The sequence below is a fragment of the Leopardus geoffroyi genome, chromosome A2 (genome assembly GCF_018350155.1).
Source record: "Leopardus geoffroyi isolate Oge1 chromosome A2, O.geoffroyi_Oge1_pat1.0, whole genome shotgun sequence".
Lineage (NCBI taxonomy): Eukaryota > Metazoa > Chordata > Mammalia > Carnivora > Felidae > Leopardus > Leopardus geoffroyi.
Window position 1 is genome coordinate 94,195,895 of NC_059331.1, and position 11,452 is coordinate 94,207,346.

Genomic DNA, 11,452 nt, shown 5'->3' on the forward strand with positions numbered 1-11,452 from the left:
GTATGAAGTCCTTGGTCACGGTGACCAGAATAAAAGGATCACATGGTGAAGGGTGAATAGTTAGTAAAACACACAAAAAAGCTAAACCCAAACAGGTCCTGCTATACATAGTAACTTAATTATGAAAAAGGTGATATTCTGTAGGGAAAGCATAGCTTGGCACAAACCACCACTCATCTGAAAGAAAATAAAATCATACCCTTACTTACCACAACATATAAAAATAACCTTAAGACACATTAAAGACTTAAATATATAATAAGGGATTGAAAATTTAGGAAAATAACTATAAGTAAGATTTTTTTAAGAAGGTAGATTTACTTGACTTTATAGAAACAAATTGTTATGTGGGCAAAAGCTGCTCTAACAAAATCAGTGAAGAAATAACCTGTGATCTATGAAGATATACTTGAACTTGCAGGTAATTAGAGAAAAACAAATTAAAATTAAAATAGCCATATAATGAGTTTGTACATATATCAGTTTAGCAATGTCTCAGCTCACAGCTGCTATTCATGATTCTTAAACAAATCTTTTAAGTAATGCCTGAGGTTAAAGTGGGGCTGTGAAAGCTGCTTGGGGAATGGGGTGATTTCTTCCCTCCTACAGTAACCTGCATAGATCATGGTTGTGCTTCAGCTGTAGCAGAAGTTTGGGTGTGATGTGTCTACTTTGACCAAGGACAAGATCCCCATACTCACAGAAGCTAATATTCAACAGGTTAGGAACCAGAGAAAAACACTTTGGTCACCAAGACTTTGTTCCCTTTTTAATCAATTGACTATAAACTGCTCCAATTTTTCTATGCATATATTTTAGACTCACTAAGATGTTATGAAAGTTAAGGGGAACTATCAGATGCATCACATTGTTGTTGCAAAGAAAAGCTTTGTGCGCTTGAGCACATTATCCTCTCTAAGCTTCAATTTCCTGATTTATAAAATGAAAAAAGTACCTATTTTCAAAGAGTTTTATGCACATTAAATAAAATAACTTCTATCACCTCTTAGCTGTTAGAATGGCTATCACCAAAAAGTCAAGAAATAAAGATGTGGAGGAAAAAGGAACCCTTGTGCACTGCTGGTGGGAATGTAAATTGGTGCAGCCACTGTGGAAAACAATATGGAGGATCCTCAAAACTTTAAAAAAAACAAGTACCATAGGATGCAGTAATTCCACTTCTGGGTGTGCGTTTGAAGAAAACAAAAATACTCATTCAAAAAGATATACACCCCCCCCCCACTTATTGCAGCATTATTTACAATAGTCAAGACATGGAAACGACCTAAGTGTCTGTTGAAGGATGACTCAATAACTAGAGCGTGGAATGTATGTGCGCACATGCATGTGTGTGTGCACACTCGCGCACAATGGAAAATTATTCAGCCATAAAAAGGAATGAAATCTTGGTGGGAACTTATTCCTTTCTTGCTCCAGCCATCTTGGCAGCTGCTTTTGGTTGGGTCCATCCCGCACCTAAGGCAGGAAGATGGTGGCCGCTAGGAAGACAAAAAAGTCACTGGAGTTGATCAACTCTAGGCAGCCACTCATTACAAAAAGTGGAAAGCACATGCTGGGATTCAAGCAGACTCTGAAAATGATCAGACATGGCAAAGTGAAACTGGTCCTTCTTGCCAACTACTGCCCATCCTTGAGGAAATTTGAAATAGAATACTATGCCATGTTGGCCAAAGCTAGTGTCCATCACTACAGGGGCAATAACACTGAATCGGGCACAGCACGTGGGAAATACTAGAGTGTGCACTCCAGCTATCACTGATCCATATGATTCTGATATCTCATTAGAAGCATGTCATAACTGACTGGTGAAAAGTAAATCATGCAAAATTTTTCTTTAATAAAACTAACCAGAGCTTGTTTAAAAAAAAAGTGGGGCACCTGGGTGGCTCAGTGGGTTGAGCATCCGACTTTGGCTCAGGTCATGATCTCACGGTTTGTGAGTTCGGGCCCGCATTGGGCTCTGTGCTGACAGCTCAGAGCCTGGAGCCTGCTTTGGATTCTATGTCTCCCTCTCTCTCTGCCCCTCCCCCACTTGTGCTCTGTCTCTCCCTATCAAAAATAAATAAAATGTAAAAAAAAAGAAAAGAAAAGAAAGAAAAAGAAAAGGAATGAAATCCTGCCATTTACAACAACATGAATAGATCTTGACGGCATTATGCTAAGTGAAGTAAGTTAGACAGAAAAAGACAAATATTGTATAAGCTCACTTATATGTGGAATCTGAAAAAAAATTAAAAAACTGAGCTCATAGATATAGGGAACAGATTGGTGGTTGCCACAGGTGGGAGGAAGGGATGGAGAACAGGTGAAGAGGGACAAAAGGTACAAATTTCCAGTTATAAAATACATAAGCCACAGGATGTAGTGTGTAGTGTGGTTACTATAGTTAATAATACTGCATTGCATACTCGAAAGTTGTTAATAGATTTTAAAAGTTCTCATCACAAGAAAAAACATTTTTTGTAACTATGTATGGTGACAGATGTTAACTACACTGACTATGCTGGTCATTTTTCAATATATCTGAATATCGAAACATTATGTTGTACACCTGAACGTAGCATAATTTTATAGGCCAATTATACCTCAATAAAAAATAATAACTTATGGAAATGCTTGAAATGGTAAGAATTTGGTACCAATAAAATCAGTGAATATTAGATGTAGATAGTAAAGGATGGTATGTAACGATACGCATATATATGTATATGTATATACACATAAGCAAACATAGATGATGTTCAGACACACACAGGAGTGAACATACCGAATCTGATGCCTACCATAAGCCTCATGGAAATTCTTTAAAAAAATTTGTAATCTCTATGTATTCTTGAGAGAGAGAGAGAGAGAGAGAGCCAGGGAGGGACAGAGAGAGAGGGAGACACAGAATCTGAAGCAGGCTCCAGGCTCTGAGTTGTCAGCCCAGAGCGGGGCATGGGGCTCGAACTCAGACACCATGAGATTATGAGCTGACCCTAAATCGGTCGCTTAACTGACTGAGCCATCCAGGGGCTAAGCCTCATGGAAATTCTTTAGACCTTGGAATATGCGCAGCTATCATAATACCAACACAATCACAAAAAAAAATGCCATCCTTCTCTCTTTACAGTGAGTTTGAAAAAAATCTGGTGAAACAATGTATGCAGAAAGCAGCAGAGGCAGATGCCCTGGGCTCTTCATGTTCACTACAAAGGGCTCTGGCGCCACCGTGTGGCCACATAGCACAGCAGCCCACCACTGAAACAACTCTGCAGAAGCTGTGAAGTCTGGACTTACCAAAGGCCCCCTTTCCACACTGAGAAGATGAATATGGTTTCCTTGGTAAGAACCCTATCCCGCCTCAGACGGAAACAGTGCATAAAGTTCGCTTTAATTGTCCACCAACCTATTTCTGTGTTTTGTGTTGAATTATCCCAACTGACCACTCTCCCTGTGAAGTTCATGATGTTCTTAAGGATTCTGTAGCTGCCCTTATCAGGAGAGATAAACATGTTGCATGATGGACAAGAACATGATCAGGAAAGAGCTATAATAGAGGTGTGTAGACAAAAATGAGGGCGTTGGGGGAGGCTAACTTGAATACAAAAGCAGAACTAAAGACAGGCTGACAGCAAGGGCTGAGTGGGAGAATTCAACTCAATTTTTTTTTTTTTTTTTTTGAGCTGCAGTTACTATGAGTCATGCTCTCTGCTCAGGGCTAGAGATATGAAAAAAGCTAACACTTTAACAAGCTCACTGAGGAACGAGAAATCTTCAGGAAGTCCTAAGGAATCAAAACCAATACACTTAGAAAACCTCTGGTTAACCCAAGGAAGCAGTGCTTTGGGGGAAGAACCCTACCAAGTTTATAAAGCTAATTTCTAGACATAAACATGTTACTAGACAAGAGTAAATTTCAATCGATATATGCCACTTCTGGTTTTGGGGAGAAAACAAAATCTTTCTTTTTCCCCATGAAAAAACTTTCACTCTTCAGAGGCCAAGTTCAAAAAACATCCACTTCTCCACTACATTTTCCATAACAAAATAAATGCCAAATCATTGCTCCATCACTTCCATGAATTTTAGGCACCTCTGTCTGTATTTTATTACCCAGTTCTTGGTTCTAAGTGCTTCTGCAATTTTTTCACTAGTGAACTCAGTTATTCATATATCTTATCACCCCATTTTACTCAAAGGGCATACATTCTGAAGACAAAGAACAACTCATCAATTTTTGCAGTTTTTTTTTTTTTTAATTTATTCAGAGAGAGAGAGAGAGAGCATGTGAGCAGGGGAGGGGCAGAGAGAGAGAGAGGAGACAGAGAATTCCAAGTAGGCTCAGCACTGTCAGTGCAGAGCCCCACACGGGGCTTGATCCCATGAACTGTGAGATCACGACCTGAGCCAAAGTCAAGAGTTGGACGCTTAACTGGCTAAGCCACCCAGGCGCCTCATCAATTTTTGCAGTTTCAGAGTCGTACCCTCCATCCCGTTCAGCTGGTCTTGACTCCCATCAGACCAAGGCTCACTCACTGTCCTTCACCCCTCCCCACAAGACTGTGGGCATCTCACATTTCTCTTCTTTCTCCTAATCTCTGAGAAAAAGGGGGCCCCTGCTTCTGCGCAAAGATAATTTTTCTGCCATGTTCTGCTTCTCCTCTCTGTTCACTTTTCTCCAGTACCTAATTCCATCAACTAATCTCTTTTTTTCATAGATCTTCAATCTCTCTCTACATGCAGCTCTCTTCTTCTCAGCCTGTAAGAAGAATCTAATCTCTCTCAACCTTGAAAGAATGTTCTCTAGCTGCTGCTCCAGCTCTCCTTCCTTTTGCATCCAACCTATCGGGGTCTGTTCCCCACTTCTCCATTGCTGCACTCAGTATGGCTTCCTCCCTCAATGTTTGCATACAGTTAACTGAGTCATCTCAAAGGTTGAATCCAACAGTCTTTTTTACTTCTTACCTTATTTGACCTTTTCATAGCACTTCACACTGTCGACCACTTGCTCCTTAAATTCTCCCCAAGAAGAAGCAATTTATCCAGCTCTTTGCGATATACTATGTTCTTTACTAAGCCTGAGAAATCAAATGAAGAGAAATGGCCCCTGCCTCTGAACAGTTGACAGTTTAGCAGAGAACACAGAGTACAAAGTAAGGAAAGTGCAGAAGTCTCTGAGTCTTCTGGTTCTCCTACTGAACTTTTCCATGTTCCCCTTTCCCTACAACAAAGGTCTCTTCAATTTTTTTATCATATACCCTATCTATGTATACATCCCTAATATACTTATAAATATAAGCACATATATACAATCATAGGCTAAAATCTGAACATAATAAGGTAAGATTTGTCACTATCTATGCTAGATATAAATCCACATTTCAAATGGTCTTCTGGATGGCTTTCCCAAAAATTACTTTGTAATGAAACTGACAAAGAGGTTTAACTTGAAGTAAGAAAAAATGCCAGCTCAAGGATATTTATACACTGTTGGTGGGAATTTTAACCGGTACAGCTGCTATAAAAAAGAAAAAGAAAAAAAAAAAAAACAGTATGGCAAGTTCCTAAACAAATTAAAAATAGAACTACCATATCATCCAGCAAGCCCACTTCTGGATATATATATATATATATATATATATATATATATATATATACACACACACACACATATATATATGCATATATATACGTGTATATATATGCATATATATATGTGTGTGTGTATATATATATATATATATATATATATGAAGGAAATAAAATCACCATATTGAAGAGATCTCTTGAAGAGATGCATTTGATATATTATATTATGCATTTGATATATTATATATACTCAAATGCAAACACATACACACACACTGGAATATTGTTCAGACATAAAAAAGAAGAAAATTCTGCCATTTGTGACAACATATATGAAACTTGAGCACATTATGCTAAGTGAAATAAGGAAGAGAAAGACAAACACAGAGAAAGATATCACTTACATGTGGAGAGAACAGACTGGTGGATTCCAGAATCCAGGGCAGGGGTGGGGAGGTGTGGAATGGGCGAAAGTGGTGAAAATACAAACTTCCAGTTATAAGGTGAGTAAGTCCTGGTGATGGAATGTATAGCATGGTGACTATACTAAACAATACTGCATTGTATATTTGAAAATTGCTAAGAGAGTAGTGCTTAAAAGTCCTCACCACAAAAAGAAAATTGTTAACAATGTGAGGTCATGAATTTGTTAACTAACCACGTTACATGTCAATTATATCTCAATGAAGCTGACAAAAAATAAAAACAAAAGACAGCAGCAACAAAACATGCCAGTTCTTTCACCTTTTTGTTGGCTTATGCTTTCATTATAGATATTTATCTTCAAACTGCAATTTCTTTGCAAGAGTCTTTTAAATGACTGTTTAAGTTGACTTATAGAATTCAGCATAATGATAGACACACACACACACTGCACTTAATGAGTATTTATTAACAAAGTAATATGCATTAGGGCTTTGGTATTTTCTGTGCTAAGAAAAAAATATGTTTCGGGTCCTTAGGAAGACTTTAGAAACCCAAGGTGCTGAAACTGGAAAAGCTGCTAAGAAGGGGCTCTGGGTCACTTTGCATAAATTCTCCTCTCTCAGGAATATAAATAACATGTCATATAGATTTGCCTTCTTGGTACCCTTAGTATTGCTTTTCAGTTATGGCATCTGGCAATTTTTTTAATTAAAAGGAAAAATTAATTCTATGGTAGCAAGGAGCTTCATAGTGGAACCAAGCAGTGTTCCCACTGAGTATTCGCCACGTCCAGCCGTACCTGGCAAGCCAGCAGGAAGACCGTGTGAGAGATCCTCCACACAAGGATGCTCATGGTCAAGACATATAAGGGCTTGCTTTGGTACTAACACCCTCCAGTGTAAGACTAAGCTGTGAGTAACAAGTTTACCCTGAACTTTCAAACAGGCTTCAGAATGAGGAAGACATTAAGCCCAATGAAGGAAGAAATCAAAGTTCCCAAGCTTGGTATGAACACAAGGATCAGAGTTGGAGGTGAATGGAGAATGTGGCAGAGACTTCTAGCTGTTTGCCAAAATTTGCTACCCATTTCCACGCTAACAGACCTTAAAAGCTGGCCACTGGGCCAGAGACTACATTTCTCTGCCTACCTTGACACATGACTAAATTATCAGCAATAGAATGTGAGAGAAAGTGCAATTTCTGCCTCGATAATTGCTTTGGACTTGTACTCTCTCCTTTTCCTGCCAGCTAGACCATGGATCTGCCTACGCCACGCTTCAACCATGATGCCAAGAACAGTGCCCTAGGAGACAGCAGAGCTGCCAGATGGAAGGGGTCAGTATGGTGTGCCTAAATGACGTCATAGAGCAGAACAACCTCACCAACATGGAACACCTGCTGCAGGACTATTACAGGACAGTGAAACCACTTGTTTAAACGCCCTATTTGGTCTTCTTTGTCAGAGTAGCTTAGCCAACACTCTAACGGATACCGAGGGGAAACTGAATGGATTATTGGATGGTTTCTGTTAACTGTTACTCTCTTGAATCCACCCACCCCCAACCCCAACCAAGTACAGCCTGAGGAAACTTTGGCTGCGTATTTGTGGTTATAGAGGTAGTGTTAAACATGAGAACTGGCATCAAGCGGACTTTGGCTGAAGTCCCAGCTTGACCTCTAAAAACTATACAACTTTGATTGAGTTACTTGAACTTTCCAAGCTTCAGTTCACCTGTAAACAGAGGATTATAGCAATACAGTGGGGATACTGAGAGAACCAAACGCAGTCCTGGGAAAGAGTAGGAATTTCAGAACTGATAGTGTCCTTTCTTCTGAAAGCTCAAATCCAGGAATCAGTAGGCATGGTTCTTTATGCCAAGGACTTTTTATAAGCCAGAGTCCATTACAAGAGACTTTAGGTCTAACTCTACCAATCAGCCTTCTTGAACTATCTATTGAACCAGCTCCCCCTATCCAACACTCTCCAGCTCCCCATTTCCTGCAACCCAAAACAGGTAAGGCTGTAATTTCTGTGACAATGACAACTCTGGACCTACATGTTCCTATAATAGAAAACAAGAAGGATACAGACTAAGGAAGGTGGGTAAGAGTGTGTCCTGTTTGAAAGAAATAAGTAACAATGGATATGTGCCACAGTTTTTCTCTAAATGATGTCTAGACATTCATAGACTCCATATTTATGTGCCCAATACAACTTTTCTGAGACCAAGGACTAAAATCACCTTCCACAAACATTTACAATGAGTCTATTCCATCAATCCCTATGTTACAAGAGATACAAGGATTAAAGTTGGCAAGGTCTCTACTTGCTTAAAGTTCACATTTTAATGAGGATAACAGAAACACATATAAAAATATTTAATATAGACAGACTCTAAAAAGTGCTATATCAAACAAGCTAGGGTATGGGCTTAGCTACTATAACAAAGAGGACCAAGATGGAATGGTTTAAGCAAGAGTGTATTTCACTATCACATAACATCTGATATACACATGTGGTGGAAGGAGAAATTGCCTAGTTTAAGTAATATTATGGAAATTGTGAAATCTATCCCCTTGGTCCTAGTGCTTCTTTTTCTTCTAAGATACAACCCTTTTACAGCTCCCCAGTGTAAATCTTCAAGTTACTGAGATTTCACTCCCTATACTAGAACATATTTTCAAAAAAAGCACTGAAATATTTATTTATAGTAGGATGTAAATAACTGGTGAGGCTTAATATGGTACCATTTGGTACCATTTCCAGGGACTTTAGCCCTTTGATGAATTACAACAGATACAAAGACAATAGGGGTGCCTGGGTGGCTCAGTCGGCTAAGCATCTGACTCTTGATGTCAGCTCAGGTCATAATCTCTTGGTTGGTGGGATTGAGCCCTGCGTCAAATTCTCAGGCTCTACACGATGGTATGAAGCCTGCTTGGGATTCTCTCTCTCTCTCTCTCTCTCTCTCTCTCTCTCTGTCTCTCAAAATAATTTTTTTAAAAAAGATCCAAAGAGAATAGAATATATTTTGTCATGGAATTCTGAGCATCATTAAGCAGTATTTGGGCAGAGATAGATCTGTGAGCACCAAAATAAACCAGCTATTCTTAAAATCTATCCAGAATAGATGTTGAATCTTAACAGTGTTGGTAAAAGAACAATAAATTGGGTTGGGGTAAATTACGTGGAAGAATTTTTTAATCCCAAGCCCAACAGTAGAACTTCTGTCTACTCCCAACCACCTTCACATACAGACTTGGGGACAAACTAATCACACACAGTACTTTGATCATTAACAGGAAATCTTGAGAGAGTGAAGAGAATTTATCATAGAAGGGTAGCAGAATTAGAAAATTAGGCCAGTAGACCTTTACCATGTGTGCATTAAAATTATCATTTTGACAAAATATTTCTTCATGAATTTCAGGTAATTTTTTCCTTGTCTTAAGATATATCTGACCATTCTTAGTAAGTAGACTTGGAAATATGTTGATCATAATTTGAATTACTGTGCCCTTAGGAGTTAGTTTGATTTCCCAAGGAGATAAACTAAATAAAGTTCTTATCATCAACTTACAATTTACTGTGTATTGCTCTTGTGATTATTTTCAATGGTGCGATCATTTTTATTTTATCTTTTACACCATCATACTCCATTCTTCTTAAATGGCAGTCATCCCATCAAGTTCTAAGATTAAGTTGCTTATTGGTCAGAGAGAAGTATTCATAGATCCTAAATTATTGTTACTTTCCCCATGACATGTTCATGTGAAATCACTAGTTTAGTTCAAATAACACTGAAGAACTGTTTTGTTAGTATACTCTCTTGCTATAGTTTAAGTTCATCACAAAATATTCTGAATGATCCATATTCGATTGTAGCTCACAGTTGAATTCCTATTTTAAAATTCTCTAGTGCTTATGTGTCATGCCAAAACCGGTAGTCTGATTTTCAAAATTTTCAAAATTCAAACTGGTAACACTGTTTTCCACAAATCATACTGGTTTTAAAAAGTTTGTGCTATATAGAGGTTGACTCAGAACATTTTACATGCTTTGGCTTTGTGTTTCTCAAAAAAACAAAACAAAAACAAAACACTTTTTCTTTATCTCATACCCAAATCACAGGTCATTTGTATGCAAAAATTGCAGAAATTTCATTTGTAATATTAACCCCTGATGACTCAGTATTAGTTCTTTAATACCATGGTTTTTTAATCCAACATTGTGTTACCTTTATAATATCTACAAACTAATTTGTAAACAACCTCATATTTTGAATCTTTTCACTTTGAAATATAGGGTTGCTGGAGAGGAGGTGGGTGGGGCAGATGGGCTAGATGGGTAATGGACATTAAGAGGGGCACTTGTTGGGATGAGCACTGGGTGTTATATGTAAGTGATGAATCACTAAATTCTACTCCTGAAACCAATACTACACTAAATGTTAGCTAACTTGAATTTAAACTAAATTAAATTAAGCTTAATTTAATTTTAAAAATTTTAGTTTAAGTATAAAACAAAACATTTGGGCTTGATTTTACAGGTTTTAATTAGAAGAAGAAAAACAGTTTTCGTTGGAATTTTCTATAATTAGCCAACTTATATTAATATAATAATAACTTCCTTATTCTCTTCATGTGCAAAATATATTATTAAAAAGAGAATGACCTTTGTTCTACCAAAGCTTAAAAAATGAAAGCAATATTGCTTTGCTCAATCACTTAAAACCCAAGATCATTTGAAAAATTCAACAATGCTTAGACTCATTCTTAATTCTTTGTGGTTTGTGCAATAAATACAGAGAGGTTTTTTTTTTCCAAAACTTTTTTAAGTTATTATTTTCTAGTTTCACTAGAAATAAAGTGTAAGATTCTATTTCTACCACAAGGCGTCAGTCCATGGTAATTTAATCTTCAAAGGGCTTTAATATTACCCGGTGGAAAGTCAATGAGTACAAAAAAAATACATATTAAAACAGGCACAGCCCTTAGTTGATTACAATCATGAAATTGCAGTTGAGAGTTTATCTTCCTTTGTTTTTCTAATCAGGTTAGCTCTGGGGATGTTGTGCACTAACTCCCCAAATGTTGCAATTCAGGTTTCAGACACGCTAACCCTGAGGCTGGTTCCAACTCAGAGTTAAATCCCCCGCACACATTCTCTTTCTCCATAACCCTCATTTTTTAAAAACACCCCAACACTTTTAAATAGTGACAGTAGCTTTAATTTCAGTTTGGAGTACCTGATTGGGTTAGGTATGGGAAGTTGGCTTTAATATATCAGAGGCGAGGAAGAGGAGTTAGCATGGAGTTGAAGGGCTTATGACAGAGTTTGTGCAGTTTAGCGTGCAAGACTGCGAAGTTTTAAATGGACTAGCTAAGCTCTAAAGCAGTCCATGTCATAGTGTGATCTGAGAGTGCTCCAGCA

The 11,452-nt window shown here is 37.8% G+C and overlaps 1 pseudogene; it reads left to right on the plus strand.

Annotated features, from left to right (window-relative positions):
- Window positions 1-1,216: 1,216 nt before the first annotated feature.
- Window positions 1,217-1,837, plus strand: LOC123607642 (annotated as a pseudogene).
- The last annotated feature ends 9,615 nt before the right edge of the window (window positions 1,838-11,452 follow it).